General features: G+C 38.1%; 1 long non-coding RNA gene and 1 pseudogene across 1 annotated transcript; one reads left to right on the top strand and one right to left on the bottom strand.

Annotated features, from left to right (window-relative positions):
* Positions 1-3,976: 3,976 nt before the first annotated feature.
* On the top strand, positions 3,977-17,234 carry LOC130542659 (uncharacterized). Its single transcript, XR_008957367.1, has 3 exons — positions 3,977-4,058; positions 6,232-6,377; positions 16,756-17,234. It is a non-coding gene; the product is annotated as an uncharacterized LOC130542659 (long non-coding RNA).
* On the bottom strand, positions 9,147-9,294 carry LOC113257025 (small nucleolar RNA SNORA72; annotated as a pseudogene).
* Positions 17,235-18,410: the final 1,176 nt, after the last annotated feature.

The raw sequence follows: 18,410 nt of genomic DNA, 5'->3' as shown, positions 1-18,410 counted from the left end.
CAGCCTGTTGGCACTACTGCAGCTAATTGTCCCAATGCCATTTATACTCTTATTATTCAAACTCTATTTTACAGATTAGCAAACAGGGGTTGGGTAGCTTCTCTAGAGATGTAGAAGGGGCAGAAACAGGATTTGAACGTAGGTCATCTGTCCCACCAGTCTTTCCCCTCTCCTCTTTTGGTCTGCTCTGGGGTCCAATGTTGCCTCCAGAAACTCCAAGTAACATCAGCCTAGAGTTCAATCTGTTGGAGGCCCAGTGGCCTCCCAGCTGGGGAGAACTCAAGGCAAGGCCAGTTAATGGTTTGCCTTCAGAGCCAAGCAGGAGAGAAGCCCCTTGACCCACCAGGAGGGAAGCACAGCTGCAGAGTGGCTGTCTGGGGCGGGGGGTGGTGGTGGTGGTGGTGGTGGTGGTGGTGAGGCTGTTGCACCTACATGCCCCGATCTTGGGGTATCTGCTGGACAATTTTGGACCCACAATTCACTGTGAGCCAAATGCCCCTCACTAATTTCTTTATTCTTTCTGAATCTGAAAATAAAAAAAAAATCTTTGGATGGGGAGACCTCTGGTTGCTTGTGCTACGAAGCTGTATGTTCCGTCTCTGTCTCCTACACGTGTGCTGAGACTATTATAATTTTAAAATTTAATTTGATGGTTCTGTGCGCTAGTCATGTTTTATCTTGCTTAGAGTAAATCGCTCTGGAATTTCATGCAATCGTCTGATTGGCCTACCATGGTTTGAAAGAAGAGTTGTGTTTCTTTTCAACTGATAATCCTGTTTAATATCTGTGTGATTCACTACAACAAGATGCAGTTTAATGTTATCTGCCAATATTGTGTATAATATACGTGTGCCAAAATATTTCTTGCCTACTGTTACACAGTTTTGAATACAATGTTTGAAAGTTCTTTTGTGTTTTATCATTTAAGCAAAATATTGACAGAACAGGCTATCTTTTAAGAAGATTGGATAGTTTCAATGCGTGTGAGAGATACTTGCGGAGAAATTCAGTGTAACTGGGTTTGTTATAGAAATGGTATTTTAATATCATGGTAAGTAAAACTCTTTCTTATTAAACCTTCTATAATAATTGTTGAAATGATAACATCCTTTGTCATTTAAATGAGTAGTCTAAGAATTTGGAGTTACTGGACCTGGTCAAATGCTAACTTCACCATTATTCAGCTGGATATTCTTGGACACACGATGTGTGTCCTCTAGATCTTATATTTTCATCTGTAAAATGGAATAATAACACCTATTTATAGAGTTTGTTCTGGGAGGTAAGGATTAAATGAAGTAACTCGTGTATGTATCTGGTACACGACAGACACTTATTAGATGGAATTTATTTTTATCAGTCCTGGAAAGCTATGCTTATTTTTTTCCTGTTTCGACTAACTGGAATTTGGTGATATTCTGAATTCAAAACTCTCAAGACCACAAAAGGGCACCAGTCATAATGCACAAATATTTTTTAACAGTCAGATGTTTGGAAATGGAAATCAGCCTTCCTCCTAATCTGATAATTCTAATAGAAATGGGAATACACAAAGATCATTATATTACATTTTTACATACAGACAAACCACTGTATACAATGCAGATGTTATGACAGATGTCGGTATTGGTATTCAGACGCTTCATGTTTGCATTGGTAATAAGCTATGATTAATTAAAGTAAGTAAACCAAGAATACACAGTAGCATAATTTCCTTTTTCATCACCAAAGAATGTGTATATGTCACTTATGTTTAAAGGACTCTCCTTCTAGATCTTACTCTACATATAATATGGTGAATACAGTGGTTTTTACCAGATGAAGCTATGTAATATGACAAATATTTCATAAAGGAAGTTATTTTCATCTTAAAGGGGAAACTAAATAGCTACATACAAAACAACACATTATCAACCATTTTAGACGTTTCTTATCCATGAATTTTATCTAAGCATTTTTTAGGTGTATCTACATTTTCAATTCCTATTGCGTCTTCAGCTAATGAGGTCTTTGAGGAGTTACCTAGTGAGTTGGATAAAACACAGTTTCACGTTCAAATGCACACATACTTGGTGAATACTAAGAGTTCTTGAATTCAGGTTCTTCTTCCGTCAATATGGACAGAGGGGCCTCCCCAGCAGTACCAAGTTCATAGGGAGTTTGTGAAGGTCAAATGACACTGTGGATCTCAGAGAGTTCTGTGGCCAGAGCCCTATACACATGCAAACAACTTACTTAAGTTGCATCTTAATTTCCTCATTATGGGGTCCTGGCTGTTGTGCTCTAGATATTTTTCCTTCAAGGGTTACCCACTAGAATTTGGTGGACAAATATATACCAAAGACTTTATGTGCCAGAATTTCTTTAATGGGTATGATAAAAAACAAAACACCTAAAGAGACTAATTTAGTCTGTAGATTGTCACTAGACATTGTCAATGACTTTTAAAATGTAATTGATGATTACTTTTTTATATATTCTCTTTATTATTTTCCAAAACCTTTTAATTACTGCATATATTAAGGAAACATAGAAAAAAAGGACAACTTGCATTATTTTCAGCATATTGCAATACATTACCTATTTTACCTTCATTTCTTCTGAGAAAATTAATTGTGGATTTAATTACCTTCCATTTTCTAAGAACTTAACCCTTGAGCAAATAAGAAGTGGGTCTGCTTGCTTTTTAAGTTTACTTAATAATGTCCTTGAGGATGGAACGCTCTTTGATGATGGAATGTAAATATAGGCTCCCAAGACCACTTATATAATGCACACATATAGTTCCCAACAGTCACCTTCCCCACCCCCAAACCATAAAAAAAAAAAAAAAACCAAACCCACAAATTCCTGGATTTAAATACTCTTTCTTACAGGAAGTCTCCCTCAATTCCCATTCACAAGTCTGATTAATTGTAAATCTGTCTCATAAGTATTTTGCCTTAATATTGTTTGAACATCAGGAGATATTTTTGCCGGTAGAAACCAGGACAATCAAAAAAGGAAATAATTTGAAAGCTAGGCAGAGGGAAGGCTTTCCTAGCAATAGATGCCTTCAGGAGTGGAAACTTAGTCTCAAAAGGAATTTGGGGGAGCCTGGGTGGCTCAGTCAGTTAAGTGTCAGTTAGGTATTGGACTCTTGATTTCGGCTCAGGTTATGATCTCAGGGTCTTGGGATCAAACTCTGTGTCAGGCTCCATGCTAAGCAGGGAGTCTGTCTGGGGATTCTCTCTCCCCCTATGAGCCTCCCCCCACTCTCTTTCTCTCTCTCAAATAAATAAATAAATCTTTAAGAAAATAAGGAATTAATGTAATTAGGTGGGGAATGGCATAAGCATTGACTTCCCTTCCTGAACCATCTTTCTGGTTCCAGTTTTCTCTTTAATCCTCTGTACTTAATACATCATAGTTTATATTACCAGCTTCCTGAAGTAAACTGATATTTAGCATAATCGAAAAGACACAATATCTAAAAGCACTAGGATATATTAAAACCAATCTTCTCAAGAAAAGATGATTATGCTTTCCAAAAGGAAATATTTTTACCATTAGCTTTACTTCTCTAACAATTTTCTGGCCAAGAAGAAAGCAATAAATACCTACTCATGCTCAACTAATCTCAAATAACTTTTTGACAATCCATTTGTTTTGAAGTGCCAAATGCATATTCAGGATGTCACCTCCCTGCCATTTCTTTATCACTTTTGTTGGATTTACTGGTTCAAAAGAAATATGTCTTGCAGAATTAACCTTAATCACATGGATTGAGATCAATAGTAAAATAAAATATTACATGTTGTCAATTGAAACATTTCATCACCTTTAATCTTACAGATCAGATTTGGGAAGCTATGAAATATGAACAATTCACACAAGAACAATGAATGGTAATTACTGAAGGTGTCTATAGGATACATTTTATCCGTTAACGCCCATTTGTTTTTCCACAGGATGTTATGGTCTGCCACCGACTCTTCAGTATTGTCCATATTATCAGGATCAAGAAGAATATGAGTTGTTTCAAGAGAATTTGATCTGGAAAAACCTACAATGTGCAAGTAAGTTAGATTCTAATTAACAGAGTGCTAGTGAAAGTTCATGCTTGACTAGATTTTTAACCAGCTGTGATGACCAAGATCTCTTATCAAAACTTTGAGTGTGAAAGATTATTAACTTCAAGCAGCAGATGCATCTTCCTCAGTGTTTTTCAAACGTATTAGTCAGGGTTCTTCAAAGGAACAGAACTGTTAGGAGGTATAGAGATATATTTAAGAGGAGATTTCTTACAAGAATTGGCTTATGTGGTTATGGAGGTCAAGAAGTTCCACAACCTGCCATCTGCAAGCTGTAGAATCAGGAAAGCTGGTACTGTAGTCCCAGTTAGAGTCCAAAGGCCTGAGACCCAGGAGCTCCCATGTCCCAGCCTGAGAAGAGAGAAAGAATTTGCCCTTTGCCTTTTTGTTCCATCTAGGCCCCAATGGATTGGATATCTTCCCACGTTGGTGAGGGCAAATCTCCTTACTCAGATTTCAGTTTGCTGAATCAAATGTTAATCTCTTCCAGAAACACCCTCACAGACACACTAAAAAATAACGTTTTATCAGCTCTCTGGCTATCCATCCCTTAGCCCAAGTCAGGTTGACACATAAAATTAACCATCATACCAACCCAATGACCTCATTGGGTTGAGTAGCTAAGCATACTTTGGATAAGTAAAAATGAAATCAAAGTTGATTGTCTCCTTCTTTCTTCTTTCCTTCCTCCTTTTTCCTTCCCTCTCCCTTTCTTACATGTATTTTTGTCTTTTCTTTTGCTTTTTATGCCCCATTCTGTTCACCTATAAAGTGAAAATGGACTCACCAGTCTAATGTAATCAAATACTATAAATTGATGTAATTATAACCAAGATATTAAAGTTGTATTAAATTAAATGAAAGTTTAGGTCTAAAATAAATATGAAGGTGGACTTAAAAGAAAATGTATAAACTCTCTTTTTCTTAAATATTGAGGTAAGCAGGATAATGCTCTCCACTCTACTCCCAAGGATGTCCATATCCTAATCCCTGGAACCTATGAATAAATTACACTATACAGCAGAGGGGAATTAAATGTGCAGATAGAATTAAGGTTGTTAATTTGGTGGTTTTACCTCAGGGAGATTATCCTGTAATATCTGGGTAGACCCAGTATAATCACGAAGGTCTTTCAAAGTAAAAGAGAGACACTGAAGAGGAGGTCAGAGTGTTGTGAAATAAAAAGAACTCAACATGTCATTGTGGGCTTTGAAGATGGAGGAAGGGGACTGTGAGCTAAGGAATGTGGGAAGCCTCTAGAAGCTGGAAAATGCTAGGGAGTGGGTTCTTCCTTAGACCCTACAGAAGAGAATCCAGTCCTGCTCACACCTTGATTTTAGCTCAGTGAGATGTGTTGAACTTTCAACCTATAGAACCGTAAGATAATATATTTGTATGGTTTTAAGCCATTAAGTTTGTGGTAATTTGCAGGAGCAATAGAAAACAAACACAAATCTGTTCTCCTTTCTATATAATCTTTCTTTATTATTAATTTCTGCTGAGGAAGAATTTGCAAAGGAGTATGTCTGTCTTAACTTGCTTTATGGTAAGAGGAGGAATTGGCTTGAGTGAGTCAAAACTGATATATTCTGTTGCCCTTGAAACGGATGTATTTGTAGAATGAAAGCTTTTATTGTCATTCTGAAGCATTTTCTATTCTATTTGCAAGAGCTATGTTGACTCTCACTGATTTCTTTCTTAGCTCGAGTTACCCAGGAGAGCAGAGCCTGAGAAAAGAATTTGCATTTAGGTGGTTTACTTGGGAAATGATCCCAGGAGTCAGCAACTGGAAGCATTTGTCCACTGGCTCCCATCTCCTGCGGGCTGAGGGTTGCCTCAGGGAGGTTAACTCCCCAGTACCTGGGCCATGCAAGCATCCATGTCCAGTAAACTCCTGTGGGTGTTCCATTCCTTTAGTATCAGAAAAACACCATGGCAAACCAAAGATTTGCTTGAAGCAAGGTGTGGTCAGTATTGGAACTCTTCACCTCTTTGCCATGTAACTGTCACCACAGCCACAATTGCAAATAGAATCAGAAGATCAAGAGGAAGTAAAACAGGGCACAGAGATCATCTGATACAGTCTACCCCTGCTAGCACCACATATTAAGACCAATTTGTCACTGAATCTTCAAAGTGCTCCTTTTTTGTCTGCTAGGTTACTGGCAAGAGGAACTCAAGGATAACGTGCAGCAGTCATAGCTTCCAGGTTAATGGACCATTGTTTTCCTTAGAAGAAGCAGTGATACCAGGACCTCTAATCCTGTCAAACCTAAAGCTGTGGGGACAGGAAACACACATTCTGTAAGTACACCACTGTGAATGATAGTGAGAGGGACAAATCTTACTTCCACCCCTTGATGTCTGGACCTGTTTATTCTAGCTATTGGGGGTGCGGCACATGTGTTTGGTTAGTTCATATCCTTGATTTTGGTGGGCAATGTCCCAACTCTTTATAGGCCTTTGTCTTGAGTTATCACCTTAGTTGAGCCTTAGTAAGCAATTCCATTGTTCCAGGAGGCTGGCTGCTGCCAGGTTTGGTACTAGGTGGTACAAGTAATGGATCCCTCACTCATACATCGATTGTGGCCCATCATTCCCTGTAAAATGGGTCTCTTGATTTGAAGTGATGGTATGTGGGAATCCTATGACAGTAAATCAAGCATTCTATATGCCCTTGAATAGTGGTGCTGACAGAGACATGGCAGACAGGAAAATTAAAGCCATATGGGAGTGAGTATTAATTGCAGTGATGATGAATCACTGCCTTCTCCAGGGTGAAAGGGATCTGATGTAATCAACCTGACATTAAGTGTCTGGCTGATCTCAAGCTTTGCTACTTTATCAAGGGCTTTGTATCAGGTTGTTAACACTTTGACAGGTTGGGTGTTCAGTAGCAGCAGCTAGCTTAGCCTTGGTGAGTGGGTGTCCATACCACTGGGAACATGCATAGCCTCTATTCCTGCCACCATGGTGATTCTATTCTTGACCCCATTGTGCAAGCATGGGGGTGGTAGAGGAGGGAGGCTGGCTGAGGATGAGTCACAGGATGAGTCAGCCTCATTGTTGAGTGTTTCCCCTGACTTGGATGCTCTCTGGTGGGCAGTAGCATGAGATCTGTTTCCACTTTGTACCCACTTCAAGTTGGTCCATTATGTGCTTCTTCCCTAGGTGTTATTTTTTTCTTTTTAATCTTCCAAATTTGCTCCTTCCAGGCCCTGACCAACAAGCCAACCCACTTTCCAATACTCAGGAGTCTGTATATATCTTTCTCATGCTACTTTTTTAGTACACAAAAAGTAAAAAATCATACATACTGCTCCCAGCTTTGTCCTTGGAAGGGCTTTCCCTCACAACTAACATGAGGGCCATCCCCCAGAAGGACTATATTACAGTAGCAGTCCATTTTCAGTTTCTTCCAACATATTGTGCTGACTCAGTATGAACCAGGTCCAAGATTTTTCCTCTTCCTTCAGCTGGCTTTAGGAATACTTCCCATCTCTCAACAAGATGTTAGGTATGAATCGAGGTTTAGGCATTGATGCAGCAGAAATAAGTGATGAAGGAGTCAGAAGTCCTGTTCATGTAGCTTTTTTGTATCTTCTGACTTTTCTTGGTCCTGATTTTGTGCCATTTCCATAGCATGATGGGTTGCTGCTGCACTTGTCTGACTCTATAACTTGGTAGATCTGAAAATGCCAATTCGTAATGGGCTGCAGCACATACATAGCCATTTGGTCAGGGATTTAATCGCTACTAGAGCTTCATAACAGCCAGGGACTACTTAGAAAATGTGTAGTTTCTGCCACAGAAGACAGTCTTGCTCCAAAATCTGAAGGGTCTCCCTACTGTAGATCTCCTGTGTACATCTCACACTTGTGCTCACCATGGTTCCATGTATTTACCATGAATACCCCGGTGCCATCGAGTTTGTTGGATTACGTAGTCTGGAGGGGAGGGCCCCTTGTATTGCCTATTGAATTTGCTGCTGAGCCTTCTTTTTGCTCTGGGCTCCATTAGCATTTGTCAGTCTTCCAGTTGTCCAACAACTAAATCAGAGTGGAGTTCCTAAGAACAGTATGTGCTGCCTCCAAAATTCAAGTACTATGTCTTTTTCTTAGCGCTAAGGCATCCAAGATGCAACAACTTGTCCTTTATTTTAAAGGGGGTATTCTGACATGCTCCAGATTATTGAATGCCTAAACACTTCATTAAATACAATAAAGCAATTCTAGTAAGATGTTAATTATAGAATCTAGGTGTTGATATTCAGGGATTTGTCGTAAATTACTTAAACTTTTTTTTATGTGTTTGAAAATTTTCATAATAAAACATTGAAAAAACACCTTTTAGTTATCCTAAGAAAACCTTATTAATGTGTTGGGCCACTGAATCTTTATAGGGTTTCTCTTCTATCCTGTGATATGGGTGTGTCTGAATAGGACAGCCAGAGTACTTACCAGTTGTGGCTCACCAGCCTAATTAGTATCCCGTCATTAAGAAAGTGAACTAGTGTGATGATCTGTGGAATATCAAGAGACCAAAGTGCTTCTGGACTTGTTTGTAACAGAATAGGAACGTTAACATAGAGCCCTGTGATAAGACCAGGAACGTGTACTCTTATGCTTTTCATACGAATGTGAAATGCTTGTGATCATCCTTCAAGATGGGATTGAAAAAAACACATTGGCCCAAGGAACACTAAGCGTCAGAGGCTATGTTACCTATTCCAGAAAAGATACCACGTCCAACAAAGCAGCTGAGATTGTGGCTTCCACTTGGTTAAGTTTGAGTTGTCTACTGTTATCATTCACATTTCGCTTGAATTTTGCATGGGCCAAACAGATTAATTTCTTGGGGATGTGAAAGGCTGACCTCCCCTGCCTTTTTTGTTTGTTTGTTTTTGAACACAACGGTTTTACCATTCACTTACTGACAACTGGTAATCATCAAATTAGTAATGGTTATCTGCAAAAGTTATTACACCATCTGTGCTGTCATTTCTTGAGGTTGATCAAATATCTAGAGTCACAGACATTTCCTACATAAAATGTATCCTATTAATCAGACCTGGTTTACCACCAGTCTTTATAAAACCAGACCTAGAGAAAGAACTAGGTCTGGAGACACACGTGTGATCTTAATATAGCAAATGTTCCCCTGCTTTAAAAAAAAAAAAATCTTTGAATAGGCTTTTTTCAGAGCAGTTTTAGGTTCACAGCAAAATTAAGCAGACAATATGGAGGTGTCCTACCTATATACCTCCTGCCCTCACACATGCACAGCCTGCCCCATTATCAACATCCCCCACCAGAGAGGTACACTTGTTACAATCAATGAACCTACATCAGCATATTATTATACAAAGCCCATAGTTTACATTAGGATTTGCTTTTTGTGAACATTTTATAGGTTTTGATCATGTATAATGACATATTATTTACTATTATGGTATCATACAGATTAGTTTCAGTGCCCTTAAAATTCTCTGTGCTCAGCCGATTCATCCCTCCCTCATGTTGCCACTGGTGACCATTAATATTTTTACCGTCTTCATAGTTTTGCCTTTTCCAGAATGTCATATAACTGGAATCATATTGAATGTAGCCTTTTCCACATTGGTCTCTTTCCTTTAGTAACATCCATTTAAGGTTTTCTATGTCTTTTTATGGCTTGACAGCTTATTTCTTTTTAGCACTGAATAATATTTCATAGTTTGGGTTTACCATAGTTTTGTTTATCCATTCACCTGTTGAAGAAGAATATCTTGGTTGCTTCCAAGTTTTGGCAATTATGAATAAAGTGTCTATAAATGAATGTTAAGTTTTCAATCCATTTTGGTAATTACCAAGGAGTACTATTGCTGCATGATAAGGTGAGATATGCTTAGCTTTGTAAGAAACTGTCAAACTGTCTTCCAAAGTGGCTGTTATCAATTTGCATTCCCACCAGCAATGAATGAGAACTTCTCTTGCTCCACATCCTTGCCAGCATTTGGTATTGTGAGTGTTTTTGATTTTTGCCATTCTAATAGGTGTAAGTGATATCTTGTTTTATTTCAATTCCTTAATGACATACGATGTTGAGCATCTTTTCATATACTTATTTGTCATCTCCGTGTCTTTTTTGGCAAAATGTCTTTTTGGGTTTTTGCCCATGATTTAATTGAGTTATTTGGTTTTTTAGTTGTTGAATTTTAAAAGTTCTTAGTATATTTTAAGTAAGAGTCCCTTATCAGATATGTCTTTTGCGAGATTTTCTTCCAGTTTGTGACTTTTTTTTCTCATTCTCTTGACCCTTACCTTCCAAGAGTCATTTATGGTGGCACTAATCTCTTCAATTCTTCCATGGATGTAGCATTACTTCTAATTTACTATCTTAGCCAGGAGATGGGGTGCAGTCACAGGAGCTTCCACTTGGTCCTGCTTACCCTAATGGCTTTTACTCCACATGTTAGGGAACCAGTGAAAGGATTCTAACAGCTTCTAAATGTATGCACTTAGGGACGAGGGAAATTACAAGTGAATGCTTGGGTCCACTGGATTCACTGTGAATTGATCTTTAGTCAATTCTTTTAAAATAATAAATGCACACTAAGGAAAAGAGAACCCTGAGAACTTTCAAGGCCAGTTGGATGTAGAGCATGAGCTGTCACTCATACCATGAGACCCGAGATACCACGATGGCTCTGTGGAATGTTTGGGCTTCAGGATTTCAGGTAATAGTTTAAGCTTCCATTTCTCCCTGTAACATGGAAATATTAATTACACCTACTTCATGGAGTTGTGATGAGAATTAAAGAAGGGAGATAATACTGTCATTTTGTATGTTCTCACTTCATGGTGGTTACAGTGCTAACGCAAGAGTTAATGCTGCCTATTTTAAAAATATAGTTTTTAGAACTAGCTCTGTGAGGAAGTACAGAATAATGAAAGGAGAAGAATGAGATACAGAAGAAGAAAGAGAAGGCTAAGGGAAAAGAGAAGAAAACTTAAAAAAGAATAAAGAGGGAAGAGAAAGAGATAAAGATAAAAAGAAAAAAGACAGAAAAATTTAAGAAAAAAAAAGAGAAGATTTCAACTATCGGTATGCTATGAATAGAAGTACAGACTTACCAAATGCTGCTGGCTGTCAAAAGTTTCTCTGAGTATACTATAAGACTGGAAAATATTTCAACAACTAAGCACAAGTAATGCCAAAAGCTCAGGTCTAGAGCCATAGTCATGATTATCTGCTATACCAGTTATCTATTGTTGCCTAGTAAAAATCATTCCACACTGGACTGGCTTACAAAAATAAGTTATTATCACTCTCATATTTCTGTGATTGGCTGTGCTCAGCTGCATGTTCTTGCTTGGGGTCTTTCATACAGTTGCAGTCAGACAGCAACCAGAGTCATCTGAAGTCTTAACTGAGCTGTATGTCCGAGATGATTCACTCAAATGTCTGGTGCTGATGGTGACTGTTGACTAGCACCTACAAAGGATCTCTTCGCTGGCCTTGAACTTCCTCACTTTATAGAAGCCTCAAGGAAGTCAGATTTCTCAGTTGGTGGCTCAGAGCTCCAAGAGGGCAATGCGGAAGCTACCAGTCTTCTTAAAGTTTAGTCCTGGAGCTGGCCTAACTTTACCTCTATCATATTCTGTTACTCAAGTAAGTGACGAATGTCAGCCCAGACTCAGGGGGAGGAAAATAGACTCACCTCTCAATGGGATGAGTAGCAAAAAATTTGTACCTACCTTCAATTTATTACACCTGTTCTCAAAAGACAACACCGTGTAGGAGACAAGTGTGATTTCTGGGTCCACACAAACCAGCAGAAACACCTTTAGAGATAATTGCAAGTGCGGAGTTAAAAAGAGAGTAAGAGTATGATCTTTGTCCTGAGCGGACTTAACACCTAGTTAACCTGAAAGGAAAATAAGTGCTGGTTAAAAAATAAATCTTACTTTACTTTTGCATTCTAGAGGAGGAACAAACATTAGTAATGACACCAGATACTCAGAGACCACCGGATTTTTGTTGTGAAGCTTGATAGGACTTATGGGATGAGAAAGATAAGACCTTCTTGGACAAGACCCAATTAGAAGGTTTCCCAGAACGGCTAGGTTTCTCTACGTTAAGAAGTTAACATTAAGTCTGGATTTTGTAGTAGTGGCCAGGAAGCATAGAACTTTAAAAAGAAGAAAGCAATGGAGAAAAGTGACTCAGGAAAGAAGAAACTTCGCTGAGCATGATGGAAGGGTCTAGGGTCTTGAGGGCCTGAGGAGGTGCACTCCAAATTTGTTTGGGATGATATAATTATTTCTTAGCAAATAAGCAACTTTTAAGTCACCCTCAATACAGAATTCAATACATACAGTTTATAAAAATCAAACCCATAGTATTATTACTTTTGCATAAAAAAATCTGTACATGTTTGGTATTTTAAGCATTTGTAATTTGTTTAAGAGAATTTGGCTTCTTAGAGTAAATGCCAGATTTATGATTCAAATTTTACGTGTGGAATTGCATTATTGGTTTAGACTTAGAATTTTATGTTTAATTTATGACATTTGCATGATTTCCTTAACACTTTAGAAGAGTTTATGAAGTCAGAAAATATATTTAAAGGAAAAGTGAATATATTGAATTTATAAATACAGCTAAGAATATTTTAAGGCATTTAATTAAATCTGTAAATGGACCAAATATTAATAGAAAGCCTTTAAAATTGTTTGCTGAAATGTGTTAGGCTTATAAGGTTTGTGGGGTAAATTCAAAAGGTAAAGAAGTTTTGATTTTGTAATCATAATGAACTGAATATTAATTTTTACTTTATTTTATTTTTTAAGATTTTATTTATTTACTTGAGAGAGAGTGCATGGAGGGAGAGGGAGAAGCAGACTACCACCTGAGCAAGGAACCCAATGCAGGGCTCAATTCCAGGACCCCAGAATCACTACCTGAGCAGAAGGCAGACTCAACCCACTGAGCCACCCAGGTGCCCCTATATTAATTTTCATACCAAAGTAAACCGTTGAATAGTATTGTCTGTGCACAAAAGTTACCCTGAAGTGCATAAAAAAAGCTCACATTTAACAGTATTCATCCTTTGAGTTGATAATTCTAGCATATAGGATATCCACCTATCAATAGGCTGCTTTTCAGACATTTTGAAATTGTGAAGATATCTGAGTAGGTTCGGTCAAAAGAGCCTCATTGGCTTTTAGCCATCATCTGATTCTTCTCTCCTGGTCTTTTGGTTCTGTGATAATTCCCTGGATGATGACGTCTTTCCCAAGTAATGAGTAACCATGACGAATATTGTCAACTTTTGTAAATTAGACTTTCTAACACTCATTGGCAAAACATTACATCTCTTGTTTTCTCTCTTCTCAGAAGCAGCTGAACAGACCAAGTTTAAAGTTTATCTGAATGAGGAACAAAGACTGGAAAGCTTTAGGCTGAAGGGATGTGTCCAAAACCTGGGGAACTGGTGAAGAAGGGGGATTACAGTCAAAGTCTGTATGTAACCTTAACTACAGTGTTAACTAAGAAAATCATTATAGCAACACAGGTTGGCGTGTTTATAGCTACTTTTCTTTAACAAAAGATTAGAAAATAAAGGAGAAAGGGAAGTGGATGAGACATTCCTGTGATCACACAGCCTAAAACAGTAGACTTCAAAGCTTCCAAAGCAACCATTCTTGTAATCCAGTGCTTAAGTCCCACTAAGTACCAACTGGCAAGGTAGATCGGAACGGCTTAAATATTTATTAGGATTCCCGGTAGGAAATTTTCAATAGAGGCAATGACCATTGACATACATGGAAGCAAAAATTTTATTTTCCCCATTATTTTTAGTTAAAAAATCTTTATTTTGAAGACTGAACAAGAAATTTTAAGAATACTGATCATTTGTCAGTTTCATGAATTTTGCAAATTTCATCCATCCATTTATTTATTTATTTTTTCATTTGGCAAATATCTATGGGCCCCACTGTGTGCAGTGTTCTACCTGGAGTTTCAGGGACAGAATGAGATTAGTGGCATTAGAAGCCATTAGAAGTGGCTAAGTGGCTGGTATTCAGTTGGCCTGTTCCTTCCCCAGCTCCTCTCAGGTACAACCTTGGTCTAAACTGCTTCTTTAGCCCTTCTTAATGAGAATAGGGAAGATTTAGGAGCTTGCTGCTGTTGACTTGGTGAGATGTAAGCCTGCATGTATAGAAGTCTTCTGCTCTTGTTGTGTGGACCAAGCTGTATAATCAGCATGGGTTTCTCTTCCTGATGGAGTCTGTGTCTACACTGAGCCCCTACCTGGGGTCTGTTGCTCTGCTTAGCTCTTTCCAGCATCTTTCCCATAGGTCCTATCTCACTTACTTTAGCCCCAGAAGATGGGTGGGAAGGGATCAAAGAGAGAAGGAAGAAGAGGGCAGGAATTGTGGATTTATGATGCTCTTCCAGCCCAACTTCAGACTGGCCCATTGCCTAATGGTTATGTTGCTTCAGCCCATGCCCATCTAGTATCTGCCTGTATCATTGTTTGTCAGTTTCTCTGGTGGTCCTATCCTATCCTATCCTATGGAACTGCCATTTCCATCCTTACATCTCTTTTTCCAGTGTCACCTAAGTCTGGTTCCTTCTTTCAGTAGTGTTCTTGAGAATTTTACCTGTCTGGGATATTATCTTGATAGACTTGGTAAACTAGTCGTGACCAAAACATTGAAATAATAACACTGTCTTACTTTTGAATAGCATTCTGTAATTTACACAGTTCCATTTAAAGAAGTCCTACTTGTTAGGGGCACCTGGTGGCGCAGTCAGTTAAGCATGTGACTCTTGGTTTCAACTCAGGTCATGATCTCAGGGTCATGAGATTAAGCCCTGCATTAGGCTCCCTACTCAGCTCAGTCTGCTTGAGACTCTCTCCCTCTCCCTCTTCCCCTGCCCCCCAAATAAATAAATAAAATCTTAAAAGAAAAGAAAGTAGTCCTGCTTGTTAGATCACATGGATGATTGCTACCTCTTTCTTTGAAATTCACATTTTTGTAAAGATCAAACATAATGGGGAGAATTTGCAGCAACTGAATTTACCCAATACAATTTCATTGATATTTATAAATACATAAAAACTATATTAGCTATGTCATCACTTGTGTCCTACAAGCTAATGTTGCCAGTATAGAAACTAATACTTGAGAGAAGTGAGCAGTTTTTGGAAGCTTCACCACTTCAATAAAAATTCGTTATTCTAAGAGGCATTTTACAGAAAGTGAAATATAAAAAGCCAAGATGCATATGAAAAAGTAGTCAAACATATTAGTAATCAAAGAAAAGTAAATCATAACAATGAAATACCACTTTCAAGCTATCAGATTGGCAAAGATATGAAATAATGGTTAATAACAAGGGTGTCTAATGTAAACTAGTAAAATACAGGCTTGGCACATTTCTGAAGAGCAATTTGGCAACATATTTTCTTAAAAATATGCATACCCCTGACACAACAATTCTACTTCTAGGACTATATTCTAAGAAATAATCAAGTATGTATAAAAAGGATGTTCATTACATCCTTTAACATCCTATGACATTGTTTATAATATGAAAGATATAAGCAACAAATGTTCAAAAATAAGAGCTTGATGAAGTAAATGATAACGCAGTTCTCAGAAAGCTATTGTAGAGCAGTTAATGATATGGATAGATGATGTGATATATTTTAAGTAAAAGAAAAATGTTTCAAAATATTATGTACCATATCATCCCATTTTAATTCTATGTGCATGATATATGAATGGGCTAAACACCAGAGGGATATGTGCCAAAATATTAATAATGGCTATCACTGAACGGTTTAATTATAGGCTATCTAATCCTTCCCTTTAGTTATTTTTATGCTCTAAATCTCCCTATTCCCTTCATAAATAAAAAAGATTAAAAATCATTATAAATAGAGAAAAAAGTAATTATCCTAAGGATTACCTGTGTGATCTAAGGCAGCAGGTCTGAACCACTTTGCTCTCAGGACCCCTTGATACACTCCTAAAACTTATTAAGGAATCCAAAGAGCTTTTATTTATGTGGGTTCTATATATTTATGTTTATTGTAGTAGAAATTAAAACAGAGAAATTTGGAAAATATGTGTGAATTAATTAACTTAATAATAAATTCCTGGCATATTAACGTATTTTTATGAAAAAAGTACTATATTTTTCTAAAGCAAAGACATTTAGTGAGAAGATTTGCACTGTTTCACATATTTTCAAATCTCTTTAATATCTGACTTCACAGAAGATGGCTAGGTTTTCACATGCTTCTCCATTTAATCTACTGGGGTATTACATGCTGGGTAGCCTCTGGGAAACTCCACTGTCCAGTCATGTGAGGACGAGAGTAAAAAGGCAAATAAAATCAGGCATTGATTGCTGCAATAAAATAATATTTGTGTGAAAACTGTTTGGACCTTATAGACTCCTAAGAGGGTTTTGGAACCTTTTGGGACCCCGACCACACTTCTAAGAATGACCAATTTAATTGCAGCTTAGGTGGTATGAAGAAATTAATCGTAATGAAAAGATAACAATTTCAAATGTTTGTTGCATGCCAAGAACCATGCTGATGGTTTATGAATACAATTTTGTTTAATCCTGACCACAACCATAAGAGCTAATTACCGTCATAACTTTCATGTTACAGGTGAGGAAACTGAGGCAAGAGGAGGTCAAGCGACTTGATTATCGCCTCCAGGGCATTTGTCTCCAGGGCTGGTCCTCCTGACCATTACCTACTGGGAGTGCCTATTATCACCTCACACCGTCCTGAAGAAAGATGGCCACATGCTGGAGAACTCTGTAATGGCACCTCACGACTGGGCTCTAAAGTATCTGGAAGATGTGCTTATTTATCAGAAAAAGCCCAATCTTACATGGCACGGAATACAAAAAGGTGAAATTCAAGGATATCGGAAAACATCCTTCCAGAGTTTAGTGCATCGTCACCTTTCAGATCGTAGGGTCAGCCTCAGATGGGAGCACAGAGATCTCTCTTCCCTTGGCCTCCTTGCTGTCTGCCTTCCCCCATGTCTCTCCTGGCTGTGGGGACCCTGCCCCTGTTCTTTGTATCAGGCCAACCTGGTAGAGCTGTGCACCCTCTGCTCTTCATTCTGGAGAGCAGAAGTGAGCTATTCGGTTTTGCAGAGCGGAACAAGCACCAGAGAAGCAAACCTCCCTCTTGCTAACGCTGAGCCACTTTCCCAGCCTAACTTCAGTGCATTGGTATGCTACCTAAAAGCACAAGCCCAAGGAATTCTGAAAGCCAAATTTACTTGAAAGTTAACTAAGTTCAAAAGATAACTTATTTTAATATCTGAAATGATTTCTTTTCATGTGATAGTTTATCTGTCATCTGTACTTCCAAATGACTACTTTTAGGCCATTTTTAAAAATATGCAGTGATTGCTCATTTTTATGACTGTGAATATATGGAGGAGTTGGAGATACATCTGCAAAACCTTTTGTGGGTATAGAAGAAAACATGTGGTCTAGACTTCTAATTTTTTTTTAAGATTTTATTTTTAAGTAATCTCTACACCCAACGTGGGGCTTGAACTTACAACCCCAGGATCAAGAGTCATACGCTCTACCGACTGAGCCAGCCAGGTGCCGCCCTTAGATGTCTACTTCTCCTCCATCTCTGGTTTCAGTCACCTTGAAATAGCCTTCTCTATTAGTCCAAATTATTCTATTAGTGATTGCCTTCTTTGCTGTCCTCTAAAGCCTGGAGACTTGGCTGCCATGTACTTCTCTTAGTTTTTTTTTCTTAGGATATTGGCTGCTGGACTTTAGGAAACATGCTTCTGATCTTTTCTCTCCTTCTCTTCCACACACACATGTTTCAGAAGGGCAAGGGAAGTGTTGCATTCATTTCTATAACATTTGTGCCTAGTGGTGCCTGGCATGTAGTGATAGATTGAATAAAAACATGTTGAATTGACCCTGATAGAAATAATTCTTAAAATTCCTTTCTTGTTTTCTTTCTTTTCTTCCTTCCTTATTTCATCATACAATAAACACTTACTAAATTCTTCTTACAAGCCAGACACCATGCCAAGCAAGTACCGAGTGATATATTTTATCCTGCCTGACTTCGAGAAGCTCACAGCGAGCAAAACTGCAGTTGAAAAGGTAGATAGTGTTCTTACCTTTTGGGTTTTCAAAGTAATTTGTGGAGATTAGATCAAGATAGCATCCTAAGCCAAAATGCCACAAAATGACCGAAACAATACTGTTGAGTGAGAAATCAGTAACTGTACTGAGAATCAAGAAAGAGGGCTAAGAGCAGACTAGAAATCT

This window comes from Ursus arctos, unplaced genomic scaffold (genome assembly GCF_023065955.2).
Source record: "Ursus arctos isolate Adak ecotype North America unplaced genomic scaffold, UrsArc2.0 scaffold_4, whole genome shotgun sequence".
Classification (NCBI taxonomy): Eukaryota; Metazoa; Chordata; class Mammalia; order Carnivora; family Ursidae; genus Ursus; species Ursus arctos.
The sequence above is the reverse complement of the archived record's forward strand: the minus strand, read 5'-3'. Positions and strand labels throughout refer to the sequence as shown.